At 40.8% G+C, this 12,930-nt stretch overlaps 1 protein-coding gene and 1 pseudogene across 2 annotated transcripts in view; one reads left to right on the top strand and one right to left on the bottom strand.

The window, feature by feature from the left end:
- The window catches only part of ANO4 (anoctamin 4), a 327,720-nt gene that overhangs the window by 231,149 nt on the left and 83,641 nt on the right, over positions 1–12,930 (bottom strand). The gene's annotated exons all lie outside the window — the stretch shown is intronic.
- Positions 11,400–12,784, top strand: LOC700786 (heterogeneous nuclear ribonucleoprotein A1-like; annotated as a pseudogene).

The following is a 12,930-nucleotide window of genomic DNA, read 5'->3' as shown; positions in this document are numbered from 1 at the left end:
CTAATCTAATATATTCTTCTAAGATCAGCTCATTCATCACCCTTCTGAAGAAATCCCATTATTCCCAACCTCCAACTCTACCAAGCATCCCCAGAACCCTCAGTTCACATGTCCCTCCTCCGCACTCTGTTAGCACCTGGTACATACCTACACCAAGACCTACCCACCTGTACTGTAATTATCTGCATATCTGTCCCATGAATGTGGGGCCAGGACTGTGCCTTATTTCATGCCTATCACAATGCCTAACTCACAGTAGACACTAATGTAAATAGTTCCAGAAAGAAACGGAGGGTGCCAGGGATGGCAGGGAGCTGGCAGGGCAGGCACCAAACAAAGTACAGTCGGCCCTCCAGATGAGACCTGCAGATAAGCAGGTCCCATGTCTGTGGACTAAACCAACCTCGGAAAGAAAATATTCAGAAAAAAAAACTACAATTAGAACAACAATAAAGGAAAATAAATTTTAAAATATAGTATAACAACTATTTACATAGCATTTACATTGTACTGGGTATTATAAGTAATCTAGAGATTATTTAAAGTTTATGGAAGGATGCACATAGGTAATATGTAAATACTTTGCCATTTCATATAAGGGACTTGAGCATTTTGGTATCTGGGGAAGGGAGGGAGGTGGTTATCCAGGAACTAATCTTTCTAGGGATACCTAGGGAAGACTACAGGTAACTAAACTCAAATATTCTCGAATGTCAGACTTCTGTTACGCTGATTTTGTCTGGCGAGTGTTCAGTCCCTGGGAGATAAGCTGAGACCTTAGAAGAGGGGGTGAGTAAGGGGAAGTGGTCAGTGAAGACAACCTTGAATAGCTTAGCCTTCCCACTCTCCTTTCCTCACCCCCACAAGCCCATCTACAGTGAAAATAACCTGAGATTTTTAAAAATTCATTAACAGTGATTTAAAACTCTTTAAATGTAGTAAATAGCCAAAGGAGATGAAAGTAGTATGTCCAAGAGATACCAGTACTCCAATGGTCACTGTAACTTTAGACACAATAGCCAAAATACAGCCATAATGTGGAATCTAAGTATCTATCAATGGAAAAATTGACAAGATGTGTGGTGGATATATTCAAAGACATTCTATTCACCCTTAAAAAGAAAAACAAGGGGTCAGGCACCGTGGCTCATGCCTGTAATCCTAGCACTTTGGGAGGCTGAGGCGGGCAGATCACGAGGTCGGGAGATCGAGACCATCCAGGCTAACACGGTGAAACCCCGTCTCTACTAAAAATACAAAAAATTAGCCGGGCGTGGTGGTGGGCGCCTGTAGTCCCAGCTACTTGGGAGGCTGAGGCAGGAGAATGGCATGAACCAGGGAGGCAGAGCTTGCAGTGAGCCGAGATCGCGCCACTGCATTCCAGCCTGGGCGACAGAGCAAGACTCCATCTCAAAAAAAAAAAAAAGAAAAAGAAAAAGAAAGAAAGAAAAACAAGGAAAATCCTGTCATTTGCAACAATATGGATGAACCTGGAGGACATTATGTTAAGTAAAATAAGCCAGGCACAGGAAGACAAACTCCCCATGATCTCAGTTATTTGTGGAATTTTGAACTCGTAAGTAGCAGAGAGTAGAATGGTGGTTACCAAAAGCTGGGGGGTGGAGCTCGGTTGTGGAGATGTTGGTCAAAGGATACAGAATTTCATTTAGACAGGAGAAATAAGTTCTGGGTATCTATTATACAAAATAGTGGATATACTTTTTTTTTTTTTTTTTGAGACGGAGTCTCACGCTGTTGCCCAGGCTGGAGTGCAGTGGCGCGATCTCGGCTCACTGCAAGCTCCGCCTCCCGGGTTCCCGCCATTCTCCTGCCTCAGCCTCCTGAGTAGCTGGGACTACAGGCGCCCGCCACCGCGCCCGGCTAATTTTTTGTATTTTTAGTAGAGACGGGGTTTCACTGTGGTCTCGATCTCCTGACCTTGTGATCCGCCCGCCTCGGCCTCCCAAAGTGCTGGGATTACAGGCTTGAGCCACCGCGCCCGGCCAATAGTGGGTATACTTAATAACAATGTATTGTATTCTTAAAAATCACAAACAGAGTAATTTTAAGCGTTCTCACCATAAAAATTGATAAGTATGTGATATAACATATGTATTAATTGGCTTGATTTAGCTATTCCACAATGCATACACATTTCAAAACTTTATTATATGTGATAAAGATACACAATTTTTATTTGTTAATTGAAAATAAGTACATAAATAAAATATTAAAATAAAAATAAATCTTAAAAAATAATGTAGATGTCATTGGGTAATTAATTGCAAATTAAAACAACAGTGAGATACCACTGCACACCTATTAGAATAGTGAAAATCAAAAACACTGACAACATCAAATGCTGGGAAGAACACAGTGCGACAGGAACCTTCATTCACTGCTAGTGGAAATACAAAATGGTACAGCCACTTTTTGGAAGACAGTTTGGCAGTTTCCTACAAAACTCAACATACTCTCGCCATACAATCCAGCAGTCATGCTCCTTGGTATTTACCCAAGTGAGATGAAAACTTATGTTCCCACAGAAACCTGCGCATGAATGTTTACAGCAGTTTTATTCATAATTGCCAAAACTTGGAAACAACCAAGATGTCCTTCAGTAGGGAAATTGACAAATAAACTGTGGTACATTCAGACAATGCAATATTAGCAGCATTAAAACAAAACGAACTGTCAAGCCATAAAAAGACATGTGGGAACCTTAAGTGTCCATTCACTTACCTTAAATGTTCGAGAACAATTACTAAGTGAAAGAAGCCAGTCTGAAAAGGCTACATAGTACATAATTCCAACTATATGGCATTTTAGAAAAGGCAAAACTATGGGGACAGTAAAAAGATCAGCGGTTGCCATGAGGAAAGAAGAAAGGAGGGAGAAACAGGCAGAGCACAAGGGATTTTCGGGGCAATAAAACTACTCTGTTTAATGCTATAATGGTGCACACACATTGTGATAAATTTGTCAAAACCTACAGAATGTAGAACACCAAGAGTGAACGCTAATACACACTATGCACTCTGGGTGATGATGTGTCAATGTAGGTTCATCAATTATAATAATTGTACCACTCTGGTGTTGGAAGGTGATAATGGAGGAGGCTATGCACGTTTAGGGGCAGGAGATACATAAGAAATGTCTGTATTTTGCAGCCAATTTTGCTGTGAACCTAAAACTGCTCTAAAAAATAAAGGCTATTAAAAAAAAAGATACTATTCACTGCTGGTAAAAACATAAGAAAACAGGGGCTCTCAGACATGGCTATCTTACCACTCGCAATCAGATCATTAGACAAAACTAAAACTTTCATACCTATATAAGAAGGTTTCTCTCACAAATACTTAATATATTTCAAATTGCAACTAAATGTTATTTCTTACTACTTAAAAATAGCATCATATCTTTGGACCCAATAATTCCACTTCTAGGAAGTTATCTCAAGAAAATAAGACATACTAAGAGTTACATAAGAAAATGTTCCACTCAAACGTTTTTATAACATAGGGGAGCAATAGAGAGATTGACTTTTGTGTTGAATGGATATTGGTGCATATTCTGGGTCTATCTTGTAGTAGCTGTGGAACTTCTGATGAGTTATGATTGAGTTACTATGTGAGCTTCAATTTCTTCTTTTACAAAATGGGAGTTTAAATTCATATTTCAAATATTCATAATAAAGGCTAAAAAAGTATGTGTTCACGCAGCATGGTGCCTGACATACTCAATAAATAGTACTCAGTATCATAATTATAATTAATATGGACATAACTATAATAATTATTATGATTATAGCAATATTAGAAACTAGAAAAATAACTGTTAATAGGGCAATAGTTAAATATATTATGGTCCACTGATATGTCAGAATGCTACCTAGCAAACATGTTGGTGAAAACTGGATTTTATGATATGAAAAATTCATTTATTCTTCAAATTCATGTATTCTTCCATTTACTTATTCAGTCAGTCCTTATTGATTGTCCTTATTGATTGTCTTTGTCATGTGAGCACTGATTTATTTACAGAACATTAAGTGTTAAGGCTGAAAGGGATGAATTTCCAAGGTATGCATTTCCCCCAGCCTGGGCCTCATTTTCCTTATTTGTAAACTGAAAGGCTGGAGATGGTCCCTGTGCTGGTGATGTTTTGTGGGCCTACACCTGCTTCAAATCCATTATCCACCTGTTTTGTGTTCTGTGAAGGTGACTCCTTCATCACCTGGGCTCCCTCACAGGCCTCCAGTTGGCCTCAGCCAATGGAGGCACAAGAAGGAGCTAGCGGTTGGGAGGAAAGAGAGGCTGAGTTACTTCTTCCCTGCTCCCTTCCTGTGTTAATACTTGTGAGGACCCTAGCCATTTGGAAAGCCCTCTGCAAGGTCTACCCCTATTGGGTAGCCCCTTTCCCATGGCTCCTGCTCTTGAGTGGCTCCAATATTGCCCTTGCCTCTTGAGGCATGTTTTATAAAGGCTCCTCACCCTTGCTAGACCCTGGGTGCTTCACCATCTCTTGTTAATTTCCATAACCCAGCCATTCCTTTGTAACATAAGAAGTTTCTTTATTAAAATCTGTTTGTTTGTTGGAATTCTGATTCCTAACTGAACCCTCACTGCGAGAGTCTTGGAAATCCACCCCTTTCCATTTTAACACTTAATGGTTCTACATCCTATAAATCAACTGGAACATACTGAAAACTTCCTTGTAAGGTTCTCAAATACATCACATTTGCTACCGTTTACCTTTATTTCCCAAGATTTTCTCATTTAGTGTCAATTTGGGTCATCTTTTTCTCCCTCCCTGCTCTGAATGCCAATCTAAATCCTGAATTTCTCACTTTGTCTCACCCTGTGATACTTAAAATTTATCTTAAACCGGCCGGGCGCGGTGGCTCAAGCCTGTAATCCCAGCACTTTGGGAGGCCGAGACGGGTGGATCACGAGGTCAGGAGTTCGAGACCATCCTGGCTAACACGGTGAAACCCCGTCTCTACTAAAAAAATACAAAAAACTAGCTGGGCGAGGTGGCGGGCGCCTGTAGTCCCAGCTACTCGGGAGGCTGAGGCAGGAGAATGGCATAAACCTGGGAGACGGAGCTTGCAGTGAGCTGAGATCCGGCCACTGTACTCCAGCCTGGGTGACAGAGCGAGACTCCGTCTCAAAAAAAAAAAAAAAAAAAAAAATTTATCTTAAACCTTTACATTCTCACTCAGGGAAATACTTAGGGAGCAGATATTGATTTCCTGTCACCTCACAAAAGTTTAAGGGTTTTCCTTGCGTTCTGTGGACTTAGGCACAATGTAGCCCACCCTTGACCTCCCACAGCTAGACAAACTCTATATCATCACAACAGGAAATTCTCGCAAGAGATATTTAAGGATGCGAACTAGATAGAAGTAGGCAATTGTAAGTTTATGGTTTAAAAGTAATACCTTGGGGAAAAAGGTTCTTTCTGAGATCTTCAATTATTTATTGATTTATTCATTTAATAAATATTTGTCAAGAGCTTTCTCTGTGCCAAACACTGAGGATTCAGAAATTAAAAAACAGAGTCCTTGCACTCATGAGCTCACTGTCTGACAGAGACATTTCCCAGTACTAAAGCAGCAAAGGCAAGGACAGCTAATGCACTTCACAGGAGGACATGACATCAATACTTCCTGGGTTTTAGAGAGAGAGACAAAAAAGAAAGAAACCCAAGGTCATTTGGTTTCTCCTTTAGGAGCAAGAGAGGCATCTCTGGTTTTCCCAAAACAAATTTAACTATTTGGCATTTTTCATAAGAGAGTAGCATGGTCAAATATTATCACACCCTAGGTAGTCAACAAAAATAGCTGAGTAGGAACTAGGTATCTACTTCACATGGCGAAAGCCATGCATCATGAAAAAGTATACTCTGCAATCCTATATTTCAGTGAACCACTTATTAAATGAGATCACCAAGTGAGCTGCCTAAATGGCTTAGGAATATTATTTCTTAAGATCCTTGGACTCAATTTTGCAGCTTATCTTGGCAGTCAAAAAAGTGCTTCTCGAAGTGAAACATGAAATGGTTTACTACCAGAAACATCAAATGATAAGCACTAACCCCCTAAAGGGAACATTGCTTTATATAAGATTTTGGTCACTTAGCCAAGTGAGCAAAATATAGTTTAAACAAAAATTTTTACAGAGTAATCTATTGCTCCCAACAACTATGGAGACCTACCCCTGCTAGGCCCAAGGACAGAAACGAGGATGATAAAGGCAGAATCTATGTCTACAAGAAGAGGTCGTTCTTGCCAGGAAAAAAGTTGTGCAGAAGTGAGTCCCACAGAAGGAGATGTCAAAGATGCACAAGGTAGACTATGTAATCTCCGAGAGGGGAAAGGGGTCAGCACATTTTTTTCTGTAAAGAGCCAGAGCATAATTTATTTTGGGCTTTGTGGGCCATATGGTCTCTGTTGCAGCTACTCCACTCTGCTATTGCAGACCCAAAAGCAGCTATAGACAATACATAAATGAACGAGTGTGATTGAGTTCTAATAAAACTTATAAAACTAAGCAATGGGCTGGATTTGGCCTGTGGGTTGTAGTTTGCTGACCTCTGACTTACAGGGTTCGGGGAAAGGCTACCAGGGAAGGCTTTACAAAGAGAGGGGTGGGTACTGTCACTAAGCCTCATTGCTGGGTAAATTTCTCATAGGCAGAGATGGAGGAGAAGAGCATGCCCCCCGTGGTGAAGGTTCAGGTATGAAAGAACAAAGCTCATTCACGAAAGGAAAAGATGTCCTGTTTCAAGCATGTTTAAGATGCATGAGCAGTAACTGGCTGTTAAGACTGAAAGCAACGATCTTGACAACATACTTTTGTATGAAATTTTTAAATTTTTAGGGAATTCCTGAAGAAATCTCACTTATATGCTACCCTGGATGTAGTCTCCAGGCTAAGACAGTGGAGAATCACTTAAGATGTGGGAGCAAGGTGGAAGGGAGGGGCGGGTCCAGTGGTGGGGGTTGCATAATCAGAGCAAAGTTTAAGAATACTGTTCTACTTCAACTGGGGCAACAAATCAGGGTAACGGCCATAGAAACCTGGATCAGAGCAGTGGAAGTGGGGACGCAAATAGATTAAAAGATAGTTTGAAAGTAGATTCTTTAGTATTTGATAACTTTTTTGATGTTTGGTAGTAAATGAGAGGGAAAGAATAAAAATTGACTTTGGATCTAAAGACAGTAATAGAAATAAGAACACGGATGCAATATTTTGGTAGGCAAGATGTTAAGTTCAGCTTTGTGGCTCCCCTGGGACATCCAAACAAAAATATTCACCTAGTATTGCCAGAAATAAAGGTATAGAGCTTGGAAATGCGTCCAGCTGGAGTTCTTCGCCTACGGATGAATGCTAAAGCTTTGAGAGATGGTGTAACTTCTGAAGAAGAGACAAGAAATCACAGATAAAATCTTGAGAGAATTTCTACCAGCAACCAAAAGAAGAGTAACCAAATTCACAGCAACAATGGTTAGCATGTACTGATGGTTTACTATGTCTCAGGCACTGTTCTAAGAGTGATGAATATATTAATTCATGGAATCACTATATCAATCATATGTAGTCCAGGCACATTCTTTATCCTCCTTTTACAGATGAGAAAACTGAGTTACAGAGATAGTGAATAACTTACCAAAGGTCACATTTATGAGGCACAGCCTAGCTTTGAACCCAGGCAGCCTGGCCAGCAATACTGCTCTCAGCAGGAGAAGGCAGTCCACTGGACTGCGTGCTAAAGGAAGGTCAGAGAAATTGAGAACTGAGAAGAACAAGGTTTAAAGTGGACTGAGACAGAAATGGGTGTCAGGACACAAGAAGATGAAAAATAAAAAGATGGGCTGGTAAACAGAGGAAGTGCCGACAGTGAATCCAATACACTGAATTTTGGTTGTGTGGTAGACAGGCTCTGCTAAAATGTCCAACTCTTCATCTCTGGAACCTGTGAATATGTCACCTTACATGGGACTAACAGGGACTTTGCAGATTTGATTAAGGACTTTGAAATGGAGATATCCATTTGGATATCCTGGGATATCCAAAAGGAAGGGGGGCAATCTAATCACATGAGATCTCAAAAGCAGAGAACCTTTGGTGGCTTGGATCAGAGAGACGTTACGTTGCTGGCTTCAAACATGAAAGACGGACCATGAGTCTAGGGATGTGGCAGCTCTAGAAGCTAGAAAAGGTACTGAGGCTGGGCGTGGGGGCTCACGCCTGTAATCCCAGTACTTTGGGAGGTCAAGGCGGGCAGATCACCTGAGGTCAGGAGTTCAAGACCAGCCTGGCCAACATGGTGAAACCCCATCCCTACTAAAAATACTAAAATTAGCTGGACATAGTTGCGTGTGCCTGTAATCCCAGCTACTCGGGAGGCTGAGGTGGGAGAATCGCTTGAACACGGGAGGCAGAGATTACAGTGAGCCGAGATCGCGCCACTGCACTCCAGCCTGGGCAACAGAGAGAGATTCCATCCCAAAAAACAAAGGCCATAAAACAGATTCTCCTCCAGAGTCTCCAGAAAGACAGAAGGAACACAGCCCAGCTAGCACCTTGATTTTGGCCCAGTGAGACCTGCACCAGTCACCTAACTTACAGAAATATAAGATAAATTTGTGACATTTTAAGGCACTGTTTGGTCATTTGTTACAGAGGCAATAAAAAACGAATACAGGTCCCCACGTCTACTTAATCTAATCAATATTCTCAAAAATGCCCCTGGTCCCTCAGCTTAACCCAGGTCACAGCTACTGATAGGCCTTCCCCAGAGTCAGCAGAGCCTCCAAGGCAGTGGTCATAGGGGGCCCTGTGGAGGAGGGAGACTGTGAAGCTGGCCCTGTCTCAATTTCCTTAATCGATATTTAATTTCCTTAACTGACCATAAGACAAATGTTAATTTAGAGAAGTCTAAAAATTTATCAAAACTCCAGAATGCAAGCCACTAATTATTTACTGACTACAGTTCTATGCTAATAATGGTGCAATTAGATCTTTAGCCATACAATGTGCCTCTATAAACAGCTGGTTTAACAAATGTTTGAAAAACAGAAACAACATGACATTAAATTGCATGAACTTTGAAATGTAACTTTTTAATCAAATTTACAATGATTAATTCATAGAACTCATATACGTTATTTATGTGATTTGAGTTATAAAGTTTATCTTGACTAATTTCAGCACTGACTTAATTACATTTCTGATACGGTTAATAATAAATGAAAATCCCTCTAGAGGACAACTGTTGTATTTTAAGGGCCATTTGAAATGCCTTAAAATATTTAAAAATTGTGTTCCATTTTCCCTATTTAAAATAATTTACCCTGTACTTATTTAGCAAAAGGATTTGAGATAGCTCAAAACAAGGCACATATCCACATTGTCATTCCATATGATCTTTTTTAAAAGTTGTTTTGTCACCATTGCTTCCTACTGCCGAAAGTCTGTCCTTAAAGTCAAATTTCAATATATTGAGTCAAGCAGCAGATAGCAATGTGAATAGTGTAAGCCTACACTATCACATTTTGCCAGTACCTAATTTAGTAAATGTGGAACAGCAAGATCAGGTCTCATTAAAAATGAGGAGGGAAGGAGAAAATAAACATGACATTACTATTATTTTAATTTACCTACAAGAGGCCACTGATCCCAAAATTCATGGGCATTAAATACTTTATCAGTAGGCTATCTGTCTCTCAGACTAGAGGTCAGTAAGCAATGGCTCCTGGGCCATCTGGGCCACCATCTGTTTTTGTAAATAAAGTTTTATTGAAACACAGATACATTGGTTTACTATCATCTATGGCTGCTTTTGCACTATAACAGAGTTAAATAGTCATGACAGAGACCTTATGGCCCTTAAGGCTGAAAATATTAACTGATGTTTACAGAAGTTCTCCTACCTCACTCTTAGATCAGTAGGTGCTAAGGTATTTGGAAAACATTGCTCAGATATTGGAGCTACTAAAGTAAACTCTCTCTCAAATGTTTTACAGACTGTATTTGTTGTGTGAAATTTTAGACCTTACTAGCCTGAAATTCAAAGACTTTTGTACTTATCTCCTCTTGCTTTATTTTGCAAGACATGGCAAAATACTTGTGTAGCAGCTTGGCTTTTCCATAAATGAATGTGGTGGTTAGGCACACAACAGGGATCAACAAAGAGCATAAACAGAGCTCCAGCCGGGTGCGGTGGCTCACACCTGTAATCCCAGCAATTTGGAAGGCCAAGACGGACAGATCACCTGAGGTCAGGAGTTCAAGACCAGCCTGGTCAACATGGAGAAACCTCGTCTCTACTAAAAAATACAAAAATTAGCCAGGTGTGGTGGTGGGCGCCTGTAATCCCAGCTACTCAGGAGGCTGAGTAAGGGAGAACTGCTTGAACCCAGGAGGCAGAGGTTGCAGACAGCCAAGATCATGCCACTGCACTCTAGCCTGGGGGACAGAGAGAGACTCCGATTCAAAAACAGAAACAAAACAAAACAAAAAACAGAGTTCCAGAAGATTGCCAAAGGCTCACATCATCTAGTGGGTGGAGCTATAATCATCTTACATCATTCATGGAGACAAAACTGAACTGGATATAGGGTAATAATAGCTCATACTGAGATATCGTGGTTAAAAACATGGACTTAGGAGCCAGACTGCAAGAGTTCAAGTCCTGCTTCCAATACTACCAACTATGTGTTTTTAATTAACCTCTAGAGGTCTCAGTTTTCTTATCTACAAAATAGAGATGATGATATCACCTACCTCATAGGATAGAACAGATTTGGGCCTATAGCAAAGACCATAAAAGATGCTTGTTATTCACAATTATATATTAACAGTGTTGTTATTGAGAAACGTTAATGGTTCAGAGTGTAGGCTCTGAAATTGGCCTATGTAGCTCGACAAGTATTCTGGTTCCACCCCGTTCAAGTTGTGTGACTTGAGACAAGTAAGTAACTTGATCTAATCATGGGATTAATAGTAACATTTACCCCACAGGGTTGGTTTTAAGATTCTATGAGTTAATACATTTAGTAATGCCTAGCACACAGTATCAGTAACTAACTCAATAAACATTAGATATTTTAAATATTATCAGTATTGGTATTATTATCATTAACATTTTCATTATTGTGCATCAGGCCTGATGCTCCACATTATGAGGTCAGTATGCCTATCAACACCACTTTAAGAATAAAGCAATTTAGGCACAGGGGAGTTAAGTAACTGGTTCCATGCATTGAATTCTTAAGTGATGGAACTGAAATCTGAGCTTTTCTAAAGGCAAGATTAGGAGACCTTTGGGCCTGCATCATAAGAGAAGCAAATTTCTTCAAGGAAAACAGGCTGATTAAGAAACAGTGTTGAGATACGTTCGTCAGCTTGCTCCTTTCTGACCGTGGACGCCGCCGAAGAAGCATCGTTAAAGTCTCTCTTCTCCCTGCCGTCATGTCTAAGTCAGAGTCTCCTAAAGAGCCCGAACAGCTGAGGAAGCTCTTCATTGGAGGGTTGAGCTTTGAAACAACCGATGAGAGCCTGAGGAGCCATTTTGAGCAATGGGGAACGCTCACGGACTGTGTGACAATGAGAGATCCAAACACCAAGCGTTCCAGGGGCTTTAGGTTTGTCACATATGCCACTGTGAAGGAGGTGGATGCAGCTATGAATGCAAGGCCATACAAGGTGGATGGAAGAGTTGTGGAACCAAAGACAGCTGTCTCAAGAGAAGATTCTCAAAGACCAGGTGCCCACTTAACTGTGAAAAAGATATTTGTTGGTGGCATTAAAGAAGACACCGAAGAACATCACCTAAGAGATTATTTTGAACAGTATGGGAAAATTGAAGTGATTGAAATCATGACTGACCGAGGCAGTGGCAAGAAAAGGGGCTTTGCCTTTGTAACCTTTGACGACCATGACTCCGTGGATAAGATTGTCATTCAGAAATACCATACTGTGAATGGCCACAACTGTGAAGTTAGGAAAGCCCTGTCAAAGCAAGAGATGGCTAGTGCTTCATCCAGCCAAAGAGGTCGAAGTGGTTCTGGAAACTTTGGTGGTGGTCGTGGAGGTGGTTTCGGTGGGAATGACAACTTCGGTCGTGGAGGAAACTTCAGTGGTCGTGGTGGCTTTGGTGGCAGCCGTGGTGGTGGTGGATGTGGTGGCAGTGGGGATGGCTATAATGGATTTGGTAATGATGGAAGCAATTTTGGAGGTGGTGGAAGCTACAATGATTTTGGCAATTACAACAATCAGTCTTCAAATTTTGGACCCATGAAGGGAGGAAATTTTGGAGGCAGAAGCTCTGGCTCCTATGGCGGTGGAGGCCAATACTTTGCAAAACCACGAAACCAAGGTGGCTATGGTGGTTCCAGCAGCAGCAGTAGCTATGGCAGTGGCAGAAGATTTTAATTAGGAAACAAAGCTTAGCAGGGGAGGAGAGCCAGAGAAGTGACAGGGAAGCTACAGGTTACAACAGATTTGTGAACTCAGCCAAGCACAGTGGTGGCAGGGCCTAGCTGCTACAAAGAAGACATGTTTTAGACAAATACTCATGTGTATGGGCAAAAAACTCGAGGACTGTATTTGTGACTAATTGTATAACAGGTTATTTTAGTTTCTGTTCTGTGGAAAGTGTAAAGCATTCCAACAAAGGGTTTTAATGTAGATTTTTTTTTTTTTTTTGCACCCATGCTGTTGATTGCTAAATGTAATAGTATGATCGTGATGCTGAATAAATGTCTTTTTTTTAAGGTGCTGTGTAAAGTTAGTCTACTCTGAAGCCATCTTGGTAAACTTCCCCAACAGTGTGAAGTTAGAATTCCTTCAGGGTGATGCCAGGTTCTATTTGGAATTTATATACAACCTGCTTGGGTGGAGAAGCCATTGTCTTCGGAAA

The sequence above is a fragment of the Macaca mulatta genome, chromosome 11 (assembly GCF_049350105.2).
Source record: "Macaca mulatta isolate MMU2019108-1 chromosome 11, T2T-MMU8v2.0, whole genome shotgun sequence".
Taxonomy (NCBI): Eukaryota; Metazoa; Chordata; class Mammalia; order Primates; family Cercopithecidae; genus Macaca; species Macaca mulatta.
This window is presented reverse-complemented; position numbering and strand designations above follow the sequence as displayed.